We start from the raw sequence: 20,646 nt of genomic DNA on the forward strand, positions 1-20,646 counted from the left end.
CCCAAATCTATATCATATAGGTTTAGGAATCTAATTCCTTAACAACACTCCTAAAATACAAGAAGTAAAATCAAGAATTAACAAATGGGATGATCTCAAACTAAGAACCTTCTTCATAGCAAAGAAAACAATCAAGAATGTGAAGAGAGTGCCTACAGAATGGAGAAAGTATTTGCTACTTATACCTCAGATAGAGTATTAACCTCCAGGATATATAAAGAACTCCAAAAAACCAAACTTTTAGAGATACTTTTGATCAGGGCTTGGGTAACAGAAACTAATATTTAACTGATACAAAATAAAATATTTTGAAAAATTATAAAACTAATTTATTCTATTTTTAAAGTGTATACTTAAATATTGTCTCATTTGGAAGATTCAAAATAAAATTTTCCATATTGAAATGGAATAACAGATTGTAATAAAATTAACCTACTAAAAGTATAATCTACTTCTACTCTTAAACATTATTTGAAGTGAATTAAGATGATACTGTTAAATTATCTGTGTGAAAATTTAAGCACTGTACTTAAAAAACACAAATAAAGAGATTTACACATAATATACTTGACTGGAAAAATAAATGTTAAATATTAATCTCATAAAAACTCATTTTACTTTTGCCCAAAGGCATGTGAGTACTTTCTGATGTTCGGGTATTATGTAAAGGATTTTTCTAAACACATGTCATGTGTTTTTGTATTTATTTTATGTCAAATTGGATTTCATGATGCCCATTAAGGAACTAAAACTTTTAAGTCTATAAACTATATCCATTCTGTGTGTTATTTCATTCTACATTATATACATTTGATATCTTCAAACACTTTCTCAAGTAGATATATGAGTTATATATTATAATTTTATAATTTTTAAATTTGCTTTAACTAGTTTTACATGACAGTAAATATATTTATGCACTTTGATATATTATACATAAACGGGGTATAATTTATTTATGCACTTTGATATATTATACATAAACGGGGTATAATTTCTTATTTTTTTTTTTATTGTACATGTTGTAGAATCACATTGGTCTTAAAGTCATAGGAGATGGGGCTGGGTTGTGGCTCACAGGTAGAGTACTCGCCTACTATGTGTGAGACATTGGGATCGATCCTCAGCACCACATAAAAATAAAATAAAGATATTGTGTGCACCTACAACTAAAAAGTAAAAAAAAAAAAGTCATAAGAGACTATCATGCTAAGCAAAATAAGCCAATCCTCAAAGACCAAAGGCCATATGTTTTTCTCTAATTTATATATATATTTTTGCATGTTGTTTCCAAAAATTATAAAATTTACTTTAAAAATATAATGCATACTTGACATGCTAAGTTCTATGCTTCCCCAAGTGTAATAAATCCTAAACCAGTCTCCCAAATCATGTTGATCAAATCCCTCTGTAAGTAAGGAGAGTTACATTCCAATGAAGGTCAATCTAAATTAAGACAAGTCTGGCATCCTACAAAATATTAATTAAAATGTATTGAATATCTTTAGTTTAACCTGATATATTTACTCTTCATCTGTCTTTACCCTGCTCTGCTCCATATGAGACTGGCCTATAGAAACTCCATTGCTTTGGGATTTTCTGTTGGTGTTGGCCAATGGGAAGCACCATCAAAAAATGGGAATGTGGGAAAAGAGTGATGTCAACTCATTTTCCCCCATCCTCTTCCTGCTAGGTTGCTCCTTTATGGAAGGTCACAAGTTTTATCAGGCATTTATCTCTGAATAGTTATTCTCTCTAGGTTCTGGTAACCATTCCTTCTCAATTTTGCTCCTTTAAGTATAGGGATGGTAATGGCTTCCCAAAGTATTGCTTTATAATGTTCCTTAAACTCAGCCCACACCTTTAAAAGTAATCTCTGTATTAAGTTCTTCTTAAATTATCTGGTTTGAATGAGGAATTTGTTTTCTTCCAGGACTGATGAATACGAATACGTATAATTTATCATGTACCTTTCTGAAATATTTGTATAGATTGGTATTTTTTTAATACTCAAGGAATTCTTAATGATTTTATACATAATTTCAAAGATCAATGCATTACTAATTTATCTTCAGTAGCATATAGTCTAATTGCTGTTTCTTATGCATTTCTTTTTCATATCTTGATAATATCTACAAAGTATCTAATCAAAACTCTTTTAGAAATCTTATAATATTGTATTATCTAGACTCCATGTTTTTCAGTAATGTCTAAAATGTTGCTCTGTTGTTTACCTTCATTCCTAAGCTTTTTAGTCTTATCTTTTTGTTGTTGTTGTTTAACTTTTTCAGCCATTGTCTTCACCTTCACAACTTTAAATTTTCTTAATAGCTGAGATTAAATATTGACTTAAAATAATTAAAAGTGTGGTAATTTCCATATAAATTAAAGCTTAGGAATGCAAATTAAATAAGTCCATTAGAAGCACCTATATTTTTAAAATTTTTCTACAAACCAGCAAGGATATCATGAAAGTACACACTGTAAAGTTGTGAAGGCAGCTAGACTAAAGCAGAGGCTGCAAAATCTGGATTTTTCCATAGTGGAATTATATAATTTACTGTTCTCAGAACTCAGTAGTATTTTAAACTCCAATAACACAGAATTTAAGGTACTCAAAAATATTAATGGATTATGGTCAGTGCCTAAGATTTATTGAGATAAATCAAAACTATAAGACCCCTGTGATTGGTACATTTTCCTAATACAATATCACTTTAAAGTTTGCCTTTTTTTTATATACTCATGTTTTTACAGCTTATACATCTTATGATACCAATTTTGTCTATAAGACAGCTCAAGTTCCTTAACTGACCTTCCTACCTCCAATCTCACACAGCTTCAATAACTCTCATCAGAAGACTTCTTCTAAAACAAAATAATTCTAAGACATTTAGTAGCTCTCAATCTCTGCAAGATGATGTTCAAACCCTTTATTTTGCTTAGCAACACACTAAGGAATTTGAACTTCCTAATATTTATATTGTTTTTTTTTCAGACTCTTCAGCCTTTCATGATGCTATTTCCCAAGCATGCACACCTCTGTTCGTCTTGCATGCATGCTGCACACCCAATCGCCTTCCAAAATTCAACTCACATTTTGACAATATGACTGTTTTCTAAATTGTTAGCATGTTCTGCCCCACAACATGAAGGAACATATTTCTATTTTATTGCCTAACCTGCACTTATTTATTACTTCATTTGTTACATGAGTTTCCCTCTATTGGACTGTGAGCTCCTTAAGGATAGTGACTCTGCTTATTCATCATCATTTCTCCTACAACAGCTCGGTGCCTGGCATTAGAAGTACTCAATACTGAATGCTGAATGAATGATGATGGAACTTCTGGGGCAGGTCTGATTTCCATCATCCCTGCTTCTTCATGGAACAGTTAGTCTGGTCCTTTGAGCAGACATTGTTTCAAGATTTGAACTAAACTAAATTAAAAAGTGACTCTAGATGAAATATTCTTCCTTACAAAGTCATTCTAATAGCAAGTGCAGAAATTGTAAAAGGAAATTAAGGAAACACTACTATTAGACCACTAAAGTAATAATTACTGTAGCAAGCTCCATCAGTGCATGTTAAAATTATTGGGTGAAAGTTTAAGGAGAAACAGGACACTTTTCCTGTGTAGTCTCAAATTACATCCCCTTCTGTCCCCACATTACTTATTAATTGCAAAGGGAAAGATAGTAGCTTTACTTTGGAGGAACATTATAAACACTACTTTTACCAAGTCAATGTCATCATTGTGAGCTCATTATGTACCCCAATATGATACAATTCGAAGGACATTCATGTATTCCCCCAGACTCATAACCCCAGTGTAAGCATGAAAAAAGAGCAGAGAAGCAGATAATCTCTGTTTGAGCAACATTCTACAAAATATTCTATTACCCTTCAAAAGTATCCAAGTCATTCATGAAAGGTAAGGAAAAATCAAAGAACTAGTACAAATTAGAAGAAAGTTAGGAGACTTAAAGGTTATGTGGGATTTTGGAGTAAAAGAAAGACATTGGTAGAAAACTGACAATAGCTAAATTAGTTATCAAATAAAATAAATAAATGAATAACTAAAATTCTTCTTTTTTGGTAAAAATAATACAAGGAATATTTTTTATTTCCCTAAACAAAATCTATACATCCATAGTCTGGTTTTCAAACCAAACCCAAACAGTTTTTGTTTTTCTTTTATTTAGACTTACATTGATTCAGTTTTAAGACAAACTAACATTAACATATCTAAAATTTTAATTGTTTTACCTGTTTCCCTTTACAACTATCACGGATATTAAACTTATTGGGCAGAATATGCTAATTCAATTAGTCTCAACAACAAAATTTGATTTAAAAATGCAAAAATAATTATTAAATGAAGAGGAGTTACTTATCCAAGGTTTCACACTCAATAAATGGCAGGACACAGTTTCTAAGTAATTCAAAATTCATGATTTAACACTTCTTCCTGTAGGTTGGGCATGTAACTCAGCGGTAGGGTGCTTGCCTAGTATGCACAGGCCCCAGGTTCAATCTCCAATACTGCAAAAAGGAGAAAAAAAAAAAAAAAACCTTTCATGCTATTAACAGGGCCCATTGGTACACACCTCTTGTCCCAGCTACTAGGGAGGCTGAAACAGGAGAATTCCAGGAACTCATGAATTTGAGACCAATGAGGGAAATACTTAAAGATACTGTCTCAAAAGAAATAAAATATGAAAAATCAAAGGAAACAAAACAATAATGAAAAACTTTATGCTATGTAGTTTCCTTCATAAGTCAACTGCCTAAAGTTCACTTTTATAAGAAATATCTGAGGGTTGGGTGTGTTGGGGCATGGTAGTGCAGGCTTGTTATCTTGTTATCTCAGTAACTTGGGAGGTTGAGGTAGGAGGATCATTCAAAGTCAGCCTCAGCAATTTAGCCATCCCCTAAACAACCTAGCAAGACCCTGTCTCAAAATAAAAACTTAAAAGGGCTAGGGCTGTGGCTGTGGCTCAGTAGTTAAGCACCCCTTGGTTCAATGCCTGCTACCAGAAAAAAAAAGAAAGAAAGAAAAGAAAAGAAAAAGAAATATCTGAAGCTTCCAGGGCTTATTGAAACTTTAAGAGCAATTTTATAAGATTAAATCCATAAATACATTAACATTAATTTTCCCTGAAACTTATGGCACAGAACAAAAAAAAAAAGTTTCAATCAAACAATTCAATTTTGTTAATTGGTATGAAAATGTATTATATTCTTGATTTGTATAATATGTATCATCTCAAACATTACAGATAGTGGTGTTGACAGATAGTATTGACAGATAGTGGTGTTCATTTGAAAGTCTTAAGGAATTTATTTTTATGTGGAAAAGGATGATCGTTACCTGCACTATTGGCATATGTGCAAGAGTTCTGTAATTTGAAACTGCTTTGAGAGACTTTCATTTTTGAAACTGAACAATGGTCTTGTGCAGTCACACCCTTTGTAAACCAGCCAATTTCCATTGAGCTGATAACGCTTTATCTCTGTATATTCTCAGATTGCCAAGCCAGAGAGGTAGTTGACTCAGAATCAACATGACAAGTCTCAGTTCTGGCAATTCTTGCCACAGTTTGCCTTTAACAGAAAAGCCACTGTTAGAATTAATTTTACCCCTATAATGAAAAAGATACTCAGTGAGAGAATGTCTTTTGTTGTTAGGTTGTGATAGGACCAATGTCCCCTTTACGTTTTAAAGCATGATGACATTTTCCCAAATCACATTATGTCAGGCTCAAGCGTATAGGTGCCTTGCTTTGCTTCGTTTTTCTTTCAGTCCCTATCATCAGGCATGGGTAAATTCTGATATAGGATTTTGAAGAGGAATTTAGAAATTAGCATTCTAGTGAAAGACTTCAAGTCATGATTTTCAAATAAAAAGCTTTCTATAGCCCCAAATCATTTTTAGACCATTTATCTTTTTACTCTGTTGAGGAACAATTATTTAATAATTATTTTATTTTTATTTGATATTATTATTAAATATAAAATGTTATATTTTATATAAAACATTTATATGAAGATATTTTATATTTTATACAAAAATTCTGGTTGTTCTATTTTTGCATTTTTTAAGTGAGTTTTCAAATGAACAAAATATCTTCTAAATGCAGCAATTTTTCATGACAGTGAAACCACTTTGAGCAAATTTTCCAGTTCTGCAAATGTTGTGGTAGGACAGCATGCCTCAGGAGACCACTCCTGGTCAGTAAGCCAGGTCTTCTCATGAAGTGGTCCCAAGATACTCTCTTTTGATTATGGCTGAACCCCACATAAAGACATTCACTCAGTACCATCTAGAGAATACACATGAGCTGAAACTAGAAGTAGAAAGCTGATCCTGGACTAAGATCTGTGCTTTCCCTCTTTCCTACTTTAGTGTTTGTGTGTTCCAAGTATTATTTGTGTCTGCAGTTCTTGTAGGATAATGGCCTTTTCACTTAAGGAGTAGTGATTTAGGGGTGGGAAGGTAAAGAAATAATACAAATAGGTGTAGAATAGATTTCACAAGATAGAAAAGCATCCTCTTGCAAGATCAGAAGAAAAAAATTGAACAATGAACTATGTTCAAGTAAATTGAGGTATAAGCTGAACACAAGTCTAGTAGAAGAGTTTTGGGGTCAAAGGTAGGGAAGAGAAAGCTGTGATAAGAAAACGTAACAGTGATTCCAAAGTTCATTAGGAAAGACAAACTTGAAAGAATATGATGAAACTTTTTTTAAGAGAGGAAGAAATAATGAGGAGACTGTGTCCCAATAGATATTTTGAAATAATTATGGGCTGGGAAAATTGATAATGTTTTATTGTAGGAATGAATGTATCCACAGATAAATGGGAAAACTCTATTGTTAGCTCTTATGGTGCCTTTGTCAAACCAAAACTATTTCACCCAGAGCACCTGCTCTGTAGATCCTTGGCTAGAGCTGAGAATGGCTGTGTAGCTAGAAAAGTAGCTCTTTCTCCAGGTTCCAGGGCTCCACTGGCTTGAATGGCAAGGGATCTCGGCTGAATTTCTGTGGGTGATGGGCCTTTTTTAGCAGTCTCATCTCATACTGCATTTTTTTTTACCACATCTGGAAGTTCTGCAGGGAGATACCACATTTTATTTCTAAGTTAGCATGGGACAAAAATTACTTCTAAAAGCACTAGGTGATGGGTTATTCAGTACATGGTGTTGGACACCTAGATACTATTTGGGGAGAGGGGAGGAAAAAGCCTTATCTTCCTACTTCATATGAAAATTAGTGTAAAGCAAAACTAAAACTACATAATACTAAGTGAAAATATAAGAGATTTGGTTTTGTAGCATGTCTTTATGAACATTACTTTAAAGGAAGTCCCAGATATCATGAAAGATTGCATTTAACGGATGCTATTTGTTGGAGAGTCTCTCAGAGAACTCAAAAAACCTTGGAGGGTATAGAGTAAATATGAGCAATAGGTACTCTTAGTGGGAAGAATGCAGGTGATATTTATTTCCTTTTTGCACCTGCCTCTACTAATTTTCTTTTTTTAATGCACATGTTTCCTGTTCTTAATTAAAGATCAAAATAAAGTAGTTCTTTTAGAATGACAGATAAAGTGATAAAAGTTTGAAAATAAATATAACACTTATTAATACTGGAACCCAGATCCCCCTAGGAACTTCAAAGACATTGCTCATTGTTGTACATAACACACAGGAACCTGCCCCCTTTTCAGACTGAATTTTTAATTCCATCATGTTTTTTATTTCTCATGATACATTTGAAGTAATACAGAACTAAACAATTGCATATGTTATTTGTTTTTGTAATAATCAACAATAAAATTCTTATTCTGAACATAATAGGAGGTTTTTAGCCTTAGTGGATGTCCTTTTAGTTCAGGAAAGAAATTTCAAACTGGCATGAGAAAGAAAATTAATTTTAAAATTAGAAGGCTGCCAAGTGTTTAGCAGCCTATGTGCAACTATGATGAATGTAAAGTATTGTCAAATGGAAATCTAATGTTTTGCAATAGGTAGAATTGGCATTTTCTAATGGTGCTGTCCTGCCTGCCTTATGCAACTCTTTCCTTGGCATATCCTTTCTACACTTTCTGGGGCATGCTATATAAATCTGATTTAAAATCTTGTTCTGTTTGGTTTTAGTGTTGTTAAAAACTCAGTTTTGACATCCTTGAGATTTTATACCTCTAAGCCATTTCATAAAGCAGTTCATATCAAAAGTCAGGTCACAAAATTTACAAAGCAATAGCAAGTCTAGAAATCTTAAACATTGGTAGGAAATGTAAAAAATAATTTTTGGTATTGTATGCAATGATTTGGAAAAGTCAGTTTAGAGATTTGAGTATCCTCACTCATTCACCCATATTAAATGCACTTTTTAGCCATAATTTTTAAGTATCATGAAAAGAAAGCACAGGCCTCTACAGGAAAGGCTGAGCACTATCTTCAGGAAGTTGTTTGAGCACTAATTGAGGAGCAGATTGGAATATGAGAGAATTCTTACTGAGAGGAAGGACATAGGGTCTTATCTTTTTTTTTTCTTTGAGTAGTATGGACGTTTAATAACTTTAAGGGTTCATATACATGCACATGGAATTTTTTCCCCTTTTTGTGTCTTTTCAAATTTCTTTCATCAGTGTTTTTTTAAATTGGTTGTTCACAACATTACAAAGCTCTTGACATATCATATTTCATACATTAGATTGAAGTGGGTTATGAACCCCCAATTTTACCCCAAATGCAGATTGCAGAATCACGTCGGTTACACATCCACAATTTTACATAATGCCCTATTAGTAATTGTTGTATTCTGCTACCTTTCCTATCCCCTACTATCCCCCCTCCCCTCCCCTCCCATCTTCTCTCTCTACCCCATCTACTGTAATTCATTTCTCTCCTTGTTTATTTTCCCATTCCCCTCACAACCTCTTATATGTAATTTTGTATAGCAATGAGGGTCTCCCTTCATTTCCATGCAATATCCCTTTTCTCTCCCTTTCCCTCCCATCTCATGTCTCTGTTTAATGTTAATCTTTTCTTCCTGCTCTTCCTCCCTGCTCTGTTCATAGTTGCTCTCATTATATCAAAGAAGACATTTGGTATTTGTTTTTTAGGGATTGGCTAGCTTCACTAAGCATAATCTGCTCTAGTGCCATCCATTTCCCTGCAAATTCTATGATTTTGTCATTTTTTATTGCTGCATAGTACTCCATTGTGTATAGATGCCACATTTTTTTTTATCCATTCATCTATTGAAGGGCATCTGAGTTGGTTCCACAGTCTAGCTACTGTGAATTGTGCTGCTATGAACATCGATGTGGCAGTATCCCTGTAGCATGCTCTTTTAAGGTCTTCAGGGAATAGTACGAGAAGGGCAATAGCAGGGTCAAATGGTGGTTCCATTCCCAGCTTTCCCAGGAATCTCCAAACTGCTTTCCAAATTGGCCGCACCAATTTGCAGTCCTACCAGCAATGTACAAGTATACTCTTTTCTCCACATCCTCGCCAGCACTTGTTGTTGTTTGACTTCATAGTGGCTGCCAATCTTACTGGAGTGAGATGGTATATTAGGGTGGTTTTGATTTGCATTTCTCTGACTGCTAGGGATGGTGAGCATTTTTTCATGTACTTATTGATTGATTGTATGTCCTCCTCTGAGAAGTGTCTGTTCAGGTCCTTGGCCCATTTGTTGATTGGGTTATTTGTTATCTTATTGTCTAATTTTTTGAGTTCTTTGTATACTCTGGATATTAGGGCTCTATCTGAAGTGTGAGGAGTAAAAATTTGTTCCCAGGATGTAGGCTCCCTATTTACCTCTCTTATTGTTTCTCTTGCTGAGAAAAAACTTTTTAGTTTGAGTAAGTCCCATTTGTTGATTCTTGTTATTAATTCTTGTGCTATGGGTGTCCTATTAAGGAATTTGGAGCCCAGCCCCACAATATGTAGATCGGAGCCAACTTTTTCTTCTATCAAACGCAGAGTCTCTGATTTGATATCAAGCTCCTTGATCCATTTTGAGTTAACTTTTGTGCATGGTGAGAGAAAGGGATTCAGTTTCATTTTGTTGCATATGGATTTCCAGTTTTCCCAACACCATTTGTTGAAGATGCTATCCTTCCTCCATTGCATGCTTTTAGCCCCTTTATCAAATATAAGATAGTTGTAACTTTGTGGATTAGTCTCTGTGTCCTCTATTCTATACCATTGGTCCACCCACCTGTTTTGGTACCAGTACCATGCTGTTTTTGTCACTATTGCTCTGTAATATAGTTTGAAATCTGGTATCGCTATACCGCCTGATTCACACTTCCTGCTTAGAATTGCTTTTGCTATTCTGGGTCTTTTATTTTTCCATATGAATTTCATGATTGCTTTATCTATTTCTACAAGAAATGCCGTTGGGATTTTGATTGGCATTGCATTAAACCTATAGAGAACTTTTGGTAATATCGCCATTTTGATAATGTTAGTTCTGCCTATCCATGAACAGGGTATATTTTTCCATCTTCTAAGATCTTCTTCTACTTCTCTCTTTAGGGTTCTGTAGTTTTCATTGTATAAATCTTTCACCTCTTTTGTTAGGTTGATTCCCAAGTATTTTATTTTATTTTTTTGAGGATATTGTGAATGGAGTATTTTTCCTCATTTCCGTTTCAGAAGTTTTGTCGCTGATATACAGAAATGCCTTTGATTTATGCGTGTTGATTTTATATCCTGCCACTTTGCTGAATTCATTTATTAGTTCTAGAAGTTTCTTTGTAGACCCTTTTGGGTCTTCTAGGTATTATCTTTGAGAATCTAAGAGTTCCCTGTAAAAACCCAGGGAACTCTCAATGTTGAGTTCAGTGAGAAAGTGTTTGAAAATCCTTCTCTTTAAAGCTATCAGAGGAATCCAAATAAGGAATAAGTACATGCGTATTTTATTTAACTAAATTAAAATGATTTTTAATGTGTGTGTCACTGCTGTGATAAAGGGGAAAACAGTGATAAGAAAACCATGGGTCAAATATTCACAGACCTAACTTCTAGTCCTAGCTTTAATACCGACCAACCATGAGCTTTTCCATTAATTTACAGGACAGAATTTACAATGTTTGATCTCTGCAACCTGATTTGTTATTTGGCCCTGTCCTAGTTTAGGTGAAGATATATGTATTGAAGACTGATCTAGTATTTCTCAGGAAGAAGTTAGCACACTCCAGTTGTTTACCTGTGTATCCTTGGGCATTTAGAATTCTTTATTAGAATAATCTTTAGTAAAAGTAAATACAATAGTAATTGTATTTAAAACAAAAACAAAACCTCATATTTGTAAGTATACAATGAATTTGGTCATCCAGTCAACTTCCTGTTCCTAAGTATTAGACTACCATTTGTTTTTATTTGTTTAATCATGTTTATAATAAATGATAATGTAAATAATGTTGTTTAAACTTCAGTGATTATTCATAGATTAATTGTTCAATGATTATTTATAGAAAAAGCACCTAGCATTCCCTTTACAATAATGTTTTCATTATAATAATTTTTAGTGTATGATTAATTGTTGTAATAAATGGGAAAACAGTTAAACAAAGATGACCGGCCAAAGTATCCGCAGGCTTATTCTCTGATCCCACCTTTAGTACTTCCCAACCATGAAATTTGGGGAAAAATCACTTAAGATTACTGGGCTTCAGTTACCTTATATTCAAAATAAGGGAGTTTGGTTAGAGTTAGGTGATCCCAAACATAATTTCCATTTAAAAATTGTGAAGCTGTATATTTCTTGATTGGAAAGTTTCAGAGAGAAGAAAACTCACAGAGTCTTTTGGGGAAAATTTCCAGTATCACCCATCCACTTCTAATTACAGTAAAACATGGAGGAATGTAAGAACCAAATTTTTATTATCTTCTCTGCCTAATGGTACTTTAACTTCTGTAAACATGATTGTGATTCTGTGAACTGAAACTAGGTAGAGTGTCCTAGAGCAACTGAGTAAAGATGGATTCAACAATGGAATCTGGCCTGACTTTAAGCCCTGGCTACCAGTGTAACATACTGTAAATGGTAACCTGTAAAACGCCCTCCCCTTCCCTTTTGCTCTCTATTTTTACATTCAAACTAAAATTTAGTAAACAAAATTCTGAGAAGCATTTCCAAAAACTTTAGTAAAGGTCCTCTTATTCTCCTTAAATCGCTTACATGAGACTTCTTTCCTCCCACAGAGCAGTGTTTTCACTCAAACCCAATACAGAAGTCCTAAATTCTGAGGTAAACATCTGAATGGAGCCAATAATCATGATTTAGCGGTTGAGGCAGTTTTCATGTCTAAAAAAAGGCACAACAAAGTTCAGAGCTTTAGACCGAGTTTAAAGGATGAGGAGAAAAATTTAGAAGTCTGTAGTGGTACAGCAAGAGCAGCAGCAACTGTGTCAATGTTTTCTTGATAAAGGGTGTGAAGAGGCATAATTTACCCATATTCGTGTTGTTCTTTTGACACTTTTCCCGCTACTAAGCTGCAGAGGTGTTTTAAAATCGTGTTAGGAAATCCAGGCAAACAGTCGTGATCCGGCTGCTCAGGGAGGAGGTTCAAAGGAAACGCGGCGCGGGTGGGGGTGGAGGGGGAGACTGTGCCTTTGCTTCTGTCCAGGCTAAGGACGGGGTAAGGTACCGCCCCTCCTTTTGCAGACCCGCTTCTTGCACGTTGTGCCCCAGCCCCTCCATTCGGCGTGGAAACGCGGGGTTGCCCAGTGCGCCTGCAGAAAACGATCATTGAAGACGAAAGAAAGAAAGTCAGCGGATTGAACACAGACGTCCCGTGTGGAAGTGTCCAAGGAGACCCATAGAAGTGCTCAAGCCGAAGTCTGTGAGAGTTTCCTTCTGGCCGAGAGGGGGAGCCCCGCGTTCCCAGCCCGGAGCGACCCGGCGTCCCGAGCCCCAGCCCCAGCCCCAGCCACTACCAGCGCCAGTTTTGGCTTCAGCTGATTAGGAAGAGGAGGGAGGGGGCAGAGAGCGCGAAGAGGGAGGGGACCCGAGCCAGAGGGTCCCGGGTACTGCGCGGTGTTGACGTAGAGAAACTTTCCCTGTCGGCCACGGAAAGGCGCCCAGGCTGTGCGGGAGCGGAGATCGGTGAGCTCCGAAGACCCAGCAGCTCTCCACGCCCCTGCCCGAAGCCTGACCCGACTGCATCACTCAGCAAGGTACGGAAAGACCGTGATTTATCAGGGAGCTTCCCTGACTGGGAGCCCAGACTCCAACCAGGTACCGTGTAATCTTTTAGACATCCTGTGGGGCGGCAGGCGGTGGTCAGCTCCAGCAGCCACCCGCGTTGGGGAAGGAGGGCGCGGGGCTGCGCGTCGCCTCTGCCCGGCAGGTTGCAAAAATCAGGACAGCGAAAAGCGCAGGGAGTCGTCCGGCAGGAGAGCAGGCTAAGACCTGTTGACGCCTACTATGGCAGCGCTTGGGGGATGATGGAGGAGCTCAACGAGGTCGGGGGCGCAGCTTTCTCTGGGCTCCTGAAGCCTTTCTTAGCCTTTTGTGGTAACTTTGGTCCCGGTGGCTGGGCTGGTGCACAGGATCTGGAAGGAGGTTGTTGGACCCGTGCCGCTGAGGGTGCATAGATCATTCGCGGCTAAGCGGACAAGTAAGTCATCACCAGGTCACCGCGAGGAGACCTAAGAGCGAACTTCTTCCTTCGCAGCCTCCCTTTTGTTGGCTCCAGGGGAAAATGTGGGCATGGGGGCGGGGAGGCGCGAAGCTACCAGGCTGGGCCGCGGACACTTTAAAGGCCAGAACAGGGAGGGCCCACACTCCGGGGCGGTGTCCACATGGTCACCCCTTGGCTGGGTCAAATAGCTCTGCTGGAGGGCGCTACACTTAGAGGGGCACCAGGCGCAACGGGTGTCGAGACCTTGCCTGGGTCCACCTCCCGGTGGCCTCACTCCTTACTCACTCACTACACGGATCTCAAGCCAACGCAATCGGTTCTCCATTCTGAGGCTGCTGGGGCTGCCGCGCTGACTTCCCTGTGTGCGGGAGGGAACTCTGGGCAGGCTGGTTTCTTGGAATGTGTTTACAATGTTGAATGGGACATGAACAGGAAGCTGGATGCTGCAGCTGGAAATAGCGTGCCAAGGTAGAGTAAGGAAGACGTAGCTTGTGTTGGGCTTGGCGGGGTCCACTACCTACATACCTTGGGCAAACTCTGAGGGCTGGAGGTCAGGGACCCCTTTTTGGGTCTTAGCAGTATTAATCAACTGAGTTTGTCTTACTTGCAATCACAATCAGACATTTACGTGCAGTCTTTCAGTGTGCAAGTTAGACAAAATGTGAATCAATCGATTAGGAAAGATTTAATAAATTAGTGTTGTGCTCGCTTTTAAAGGAAATGTTGCACCAACATTTAAGAGTAAAAAGTTTTGGAGAGTGTTTTAGTTATGGCTATCTTGGTAATTTCTAGGGCTACTAAAAGGTCAGAATACTGATGATTTTGTATCTTTAAAATCACGTGGATGATCTGGTCCTAAAAGGAGGGCAGATTGGGAGATAGAGTGAATGTTAGAATGTAGGGAACTGAGAGGAATTGTAAAATCTTCAGATTTGCAAATTGCTTCCTTTCTCTGCCAGTCTTTCTCTCCTTCCCCCATATAAACAAGTAGCCTTACTAGAAAACCCACCAATTAGAAGAACGGAGTTGCTGGTGACCACAAGCCTTACTGAAAACCCCGGATAGGCTAAGGTACTGCTACACTGCATAATTAAAAGGTCTCCTTGAGCTGTCCAGGAGTATTTTCCAAGTTTTTACGACTGACAAGGAAAGAAGAGAGGAATCTGGCAGGCAGCCAAACTAGACTGAGCTCAGTAGCCAGGCATGAAAGAAACTGGGGAAGTTGCAGGGGATAATTGGAAAGGGTGCTATTGGTTGTACTTGGGTTTAAACAAGGGGTTTCTTTTACAATGAAAATTTTTAGGTGACCAAATCAGTCTTCTTGGGAAACAACAACAGAAAAAAACATAGACTGCAGTTGAACATAACTGAGAAAGGTGTAAGAAGGGCTGGAGGAGAGAAGCCTGACCCTTGCTTATCAGTGTTAGAGTGGAATAGTTGGGGACCTTATGCTGTTTGTTCTGATGACATTGTGAAAATGTTCACACTTTGTTGCTATCTGTCTCCCTAAGTTGGACTAGGTTTGCTGCAACTTCAGTCCCTTGACCTTGACCTTACTTCTTTGTTTTCATGGCCAGTAAGAACTGAAGACTTGGGCTTTGAGCAGATGGTTTTCTACCAAAATTGAATAATTCAATTAGATATTCTCAAATAGCACAGATTTGGGTCATGGAATTAAAGTGAGAAAAACACATCCAGCATGACTTCCTTGTGTTTCAGAAGTAATCTCAACAGATCTTGCTCTTTCACCTGGAGAAGTAGAAGTTGGGGCAAGCTCAGTATTTCACACATTTGCCCAATAGTTAAAAGTCCTAATTTCAGACCTGACATGACTCAAAGCCTTATCTGGGATTCAGACCCTTCTTTTTATATATTAAAGTTGTTTATATTTCATGTCTATCTTTTTTGCTTTTCAGGGAGGTAGGTCTACTATTGTGGGCATGGGAGTTGAATGGTAAAAAAACACAAATGTGGTTTGTATTTCTGGATTCCTGAGTTTGAGGTTGTGAATATCATCCTGCTTGCTGAGATTGACTTTATGAATCACCCTCTGCAAAGTGTTTTCCTTGACTATGCTTTCAGTTTTTCCACTTGCAAAGTAAAGAAACTTTCCTTTACATAATTACAAGCTTACTGTGAGAATTAAAGAGATGAAATAATGTTAAAAAATGTTTAGACATAAAGGCCACAGGGCTTCTGACTCAGTTGACTCCAGTTAAGTTTATGGGGATAAAATAGGAATATTTATATCTAGAATACACATGTAATGATGACATCTATATTTAATTTGCAAAGCTAATAGCTTTAATTTAATCATAAACTTTATTTTTGAGGAAGTTGGGTGAGATTTTGTTATGGTTAAGTCTGAGTCATTATTTCAAACAGAAAAGAACAATCAGCAAATTCATTTATATTTCTTTCAGCTTATATTTGTATTTGAAACCAGTTATTTTTTAAGTTCAGCTCAATTTTGCCTTTAGGAGAAGTTAATAAATATATTTGTAGAAATATATTTGGCTCTCTTCTCAGAAATAACACTTAAGAGACTAAAATACATTTATGATTTACAAACTTTCTTTTCCCAATAGCCCAACAATTTCCTTAAGACTTTAGAAGATAGATTTTGCAGTTATTTATTGATTCAACCAGTATTTATTCCATGCTTATTTTGAATTGTTGGTCCTGTATTCAGATCTCAGCACTGAACTTCTCAGATCTGTTGATTTGTGCATGTTATTTTATTTCTTAAGCATTTTACCAACATATCATTTATTGTTTATATTGACATCTATAATTTATGAACTTAATTGTTGATCCTTGCAAGATACTTGTGAAATATTTAATTTTTAGTTTCACATGTCTGTGAAATATATTACCTGTTTTTATAGCTCAATGTACTGTGCTGCACTCATTAATGTTTAACTTAACTCTTTCAAATGAAAAGGTCAATTAAGTACAGAAAGCAGAATGTGTATGAATAAATTCTTATGAAATATTATGCCAAAATGGTTAGTAATAGCTTTTATTATTAGGCTTTACATTATCATGAACATATAAAAAGCAGGAGTATATGTGATATAATAGTTGTGTTGAATTTATAGTTAACACTATTGGTATTTTTTCTAAACCCTCAAAGAACAAATTAATGTTCAATGATAGTCTATGATAATTTTAATATAAAAGTCTGTTTTTTTCCTTTGAAAATTATTTTTTCCATGGTGAAATGAAATGATGATTTTTATTTAAACTCTACTTAGCAGAGTGATTTGTTTGTTATTGGATCTGCAGTGTTGTAATTTGTCTTCTGAAACCTCTAAAGAATAAAAAAGTTATTTCATTTGAATATAATAATGAATTCAAAGGTGGTTAGAGAAGCCAATTGCATGGCTGCCATGAGCCCTGGTCCCTGAACATATTAGAGGCTGGTGGGTCTAATAGTGTTTGCTTTAATGCATTTAGAGATCAGGAAGCTTAGTTTGTTCCTATGGGAGCCTAAAAGGTTTAGGCTTTGGAAGAGGAAAAGTGGTATAAACTTTGAACATGGAAATCCCTTTGCTTCCAAAGAATGGAGATAGGAATTTGAAATCAGGTTTTTATTTTTAAAAAGAGTGACTGAGTCATTCTTCCAGAGTAAGACTTAGAAAACAGTGCTTAGACTGTTTACAGCTCTGTTATTTGCTAATTTTGTGTTTGTTTTATGCTTTGAAAATGTTTTCAGCCACTCTAATAATGCTTACCATGCATGATTATTTCTCATCAGAACACTGTTAATTGATTCATTTATTGTGCAGGAAAATAAGTGCCAGTGTCTATTGACACTGAAATGGTATAGTTATGGTCAAATTTGAAATTAGTTTTGTCTTTAAATAGTGCATATATAATAATAGTTTTTGAAAGTATGCTACACCTCACTCATATAATATGAAAAAAATGAATCAATATGTAGAAATTGTGATTGCCACTGTATTTTATCCTACACCACAAAGATTGAAATGGCTTTTTAAGAATTTCCAATAATTTTTTAATGTATTTTCTAGGGTGTACCCAAGAGAGCTAATCTAGGTAATAATACCTGCTTTGTTTTGCTTTTTTTTTTTTTGCTATTAACATCATATAAATATACTGACATATTATCTTTGGTACATACTCTTTGACAAAGTGGCTCAGAATAGACTTTAGTAACTTCCAGCTGAACATGGTGGCATACTCATGTTATCCCAGCCACTCAAGAGGAAGAAAAGGATTGGAGGATTGAAAGTTCTTTGAGGCCAGCCTGGACAGTTTATTAAGACCTTGTTTCAAAACAAAAAAGAAAAGAAAAAGGGTTGATTAGGGGGTAGAGCATTGGCTGGCATTTGGAAGCCTGGGTTAAATCTCTGGTTTAAACAAACAAACAAACAAACAAACCCAGAGAGAAAGAAAGAAAGAAACAAACTAAGAAACTATAGTGTATTTACAATTATGAAGTGTATATATCCTTGAATGTTTCTCTATTTGTGATTTTGGAAGTAGTTTCAATTAATTGATATGTTTGCTTGTAATTTTAATAATTAACTTAAAATATTTCCTGGCTAATAATTTTTGATGGGGATATTTGAGATTTTTTTTTCAAAATTAAAAGGCATATTTAGTATAGACAACAATAAACATTGGCGAAGATGTGGGGGAAAAGGCACTCTTATACATTGCTGGTGGGAACCAATCTGGAAAGCAGTATGGAGATTCCTTAGAAAACTTGGAATGGAACCATCATTTGACCCAGCTATTCAACTGCTCAGTCTATATCCAAAGGACTTAAAATCAGAAAGTCAACCTGAGGCAAGGGATTGGGTTTCAGGGGGGTGTAGCCCAGTGTCATTGGGTGAAGCCCACTCCCAGAACACCATTCCCCTCCCAAGCAGAGGTGAGATCCACGTGTTTCCAAACTTGGCAGAAACCAGTCTCACACCTCCATAGCTCAGGCTAAGGGTCCATGCTCACTTCTGTGTAGCAGCTTTCCATAACTACCAATTAAATATTTAAAGATATACTGAAAAATTTTAGAAAATAAAATAGAACACATACAAGTGTAGCACATTACTGCATTATGAAGAAGACTTATAGTTAAAATATAGATTATGTAATTTATCATCCTGTAGTTTTCTTTTTGCTTGAACTTGAAAATTCTGTGACATACATTCATTTTAATTTAGTTTTGTTGATATTTATTTGAAATGAATGATTCATTTTTTTTCAAAATATTTGACAGGAGCAGTCTCTTTCAGTATATTAATTTGCGATAATTAACATATAGAGCTTGACATTCAGACATCAGTTAGTAGGTCTGGACTACCTCAAATTCAAGAAAATGGGTCTGCTGGGGCTCAGAAAATGATGCCCCAAACCTCAAAGTATGGCCACCTCGAACTAAAGGATCAGCTTCTAAGTATCTTAGAACTTCTCTTATCACCAGCCTCTCTGTCTCTTAGTCCTTTTTTCTCTCCCCAGATTCAGGGAGCAGCTTCTTCTGAAGCTATCATCCTAGAAGGAATGCAGTTATTATGCAATTGCATTATCCAGGAAAGATTAACCACTGGAGAAAAGAAGAAACTATGTGTCAGACACTCCCCTGAACATTCTTCATCTAATCTTCTGTGGGCAGCTCTGAGGGATTACCTAATGGACCTTATCTATACAACCACCTTTGTTCCTGTGCATATTTCTCTCCCTGCCTCCCCTGGCTGTTATTACTGCCCTCCAGGATTCCCTAATCCCTTTTCCTTCCAGTTTCAGTTCCTTGCTGTAGCTGGGGAAGTTATTTAAACTTCAACCACCTGGAACTTCTTGGAGACTTACACTTTAAGTGTAACTCCCATGCTGTAATTTCTCCCCATGTACAAGAATAAATTTGAGTCACTTTTCTTCTACATAATATGTGCATTGTCAGTTGATTGAAGAGAACCTTCACAGATGAAGGGAACATTTTTCCTTTACCCTTGTAGGTTGGAGGCAGTAGGATTATACTAGCAAATTGATAATAGGTTCAAGATCACAAATATAGATAACGCTTTCAGTATACTGCTTTCTGTTAGGCCTCAACCACCATTGCTTCTTCTTTGTTTCCCTCCTCTGTTGAATCTCCAGATAGCCTTTGGATGACACTGGATTAAACCCGGAGTCATTCTCTATCTAAAGTTGACACTCCTTTCCATTTCTGGCATTTCCATTTGCAAGAAGTATATTTTCACTTCTAAGAGCCACATCACCTTCCTTGTTATTGTGGCAAATACTATTAGTTGTTTACCTGAACCCATCTCTTATTCCTTTTTGCTTTAGTATTATTCACAGGTTCACTCTTCCCCATGTAACTCAGGGGAAAACAATCTCACTTTTCATTCAAGTGAAATGGTTAAGCTAATAATCATGGTGTTTCTGTTTCCCTTGGCAGTGATCAATTATTGAGGGGACACCTTTTCCTTGTCTCAGTTTTATTCAACTATATTAAATGACAGAATTAAGGAGAAGTGTCATATGAAAGATTTCACTACACTTAGCAAGGGAACATTGGATGAGAAGGCAAATGTGAGTTTTTGATATTGTTCCTGTCTGGAAAAGATGCTTCAGTATTGCTACAGGGGATTATCTTTTGTGAAGAAGAAATCCAGCTTGAGGGTAAAGCAAATGTATTAAAGATAGCACATAAAAATGTAAACAACTTGTGTGCTTGATGGACTTATTGGGTCCCTGAATTAACCTACCATATTTCTGAAATTACTCCTGAGTGAGATGAATTTCTTTATTTTTACAAACCAACTTGAAAAGAATTTGTAATTAATTAGAAGAGAAAATATTCTAATTATAGAAGTTATATCTTAATTTTGTGAATAATCATCTTAGAAATGTTAGCAGTAGTAATTTAATTATTAAAGAAAGTTCAGGGGCACTTGAATTTTGTAAATATTTTACGTAGTTAGTATGATTCATCTATAAAAATGTTA

At 36.2% G+C, this 20,646-nt stretch overlaps 1 protein-coding gene across 6 annotated transcripts in view; it reads left to right on the forward strand.

Annotated features, from left to right (window-relative positions):
• Positions 1 to 12,377: 12,377 nt before the first annotated feature.
• GULP1 (GULP PTB domain containing engulfment adaptor 1) overlaps positions 12,378 to 20,646 on the forward strand; it is a 274,786-nt gene continuing 266,517 nt past the window's right edge. For 3 of the 6 annotated variants that reach the window (XM_081260913.1, XM_081260907.1, XM_081260912.1), the window contains exon 1: positions 12,378 to 13,202. The gene's annotated coding sequence lies outside the window, so the exon portion shown is untranslated. The other 3 variants (XM_081260909.1, XM_081260910.1, XM_081260908.1) reach the window with 3 other exon arrangements.

Source organism: Spermophilus citellus (genome assembly GCF_964194105.1).
Source record: "Spermophilus citellus genome assembly, chromosome: 11".
NCBI lineage: Eukaryota > Metazoa > Chordata > Mammalia > Rodentia > Sciuridae > Spermophilus > Spermophilus citellus.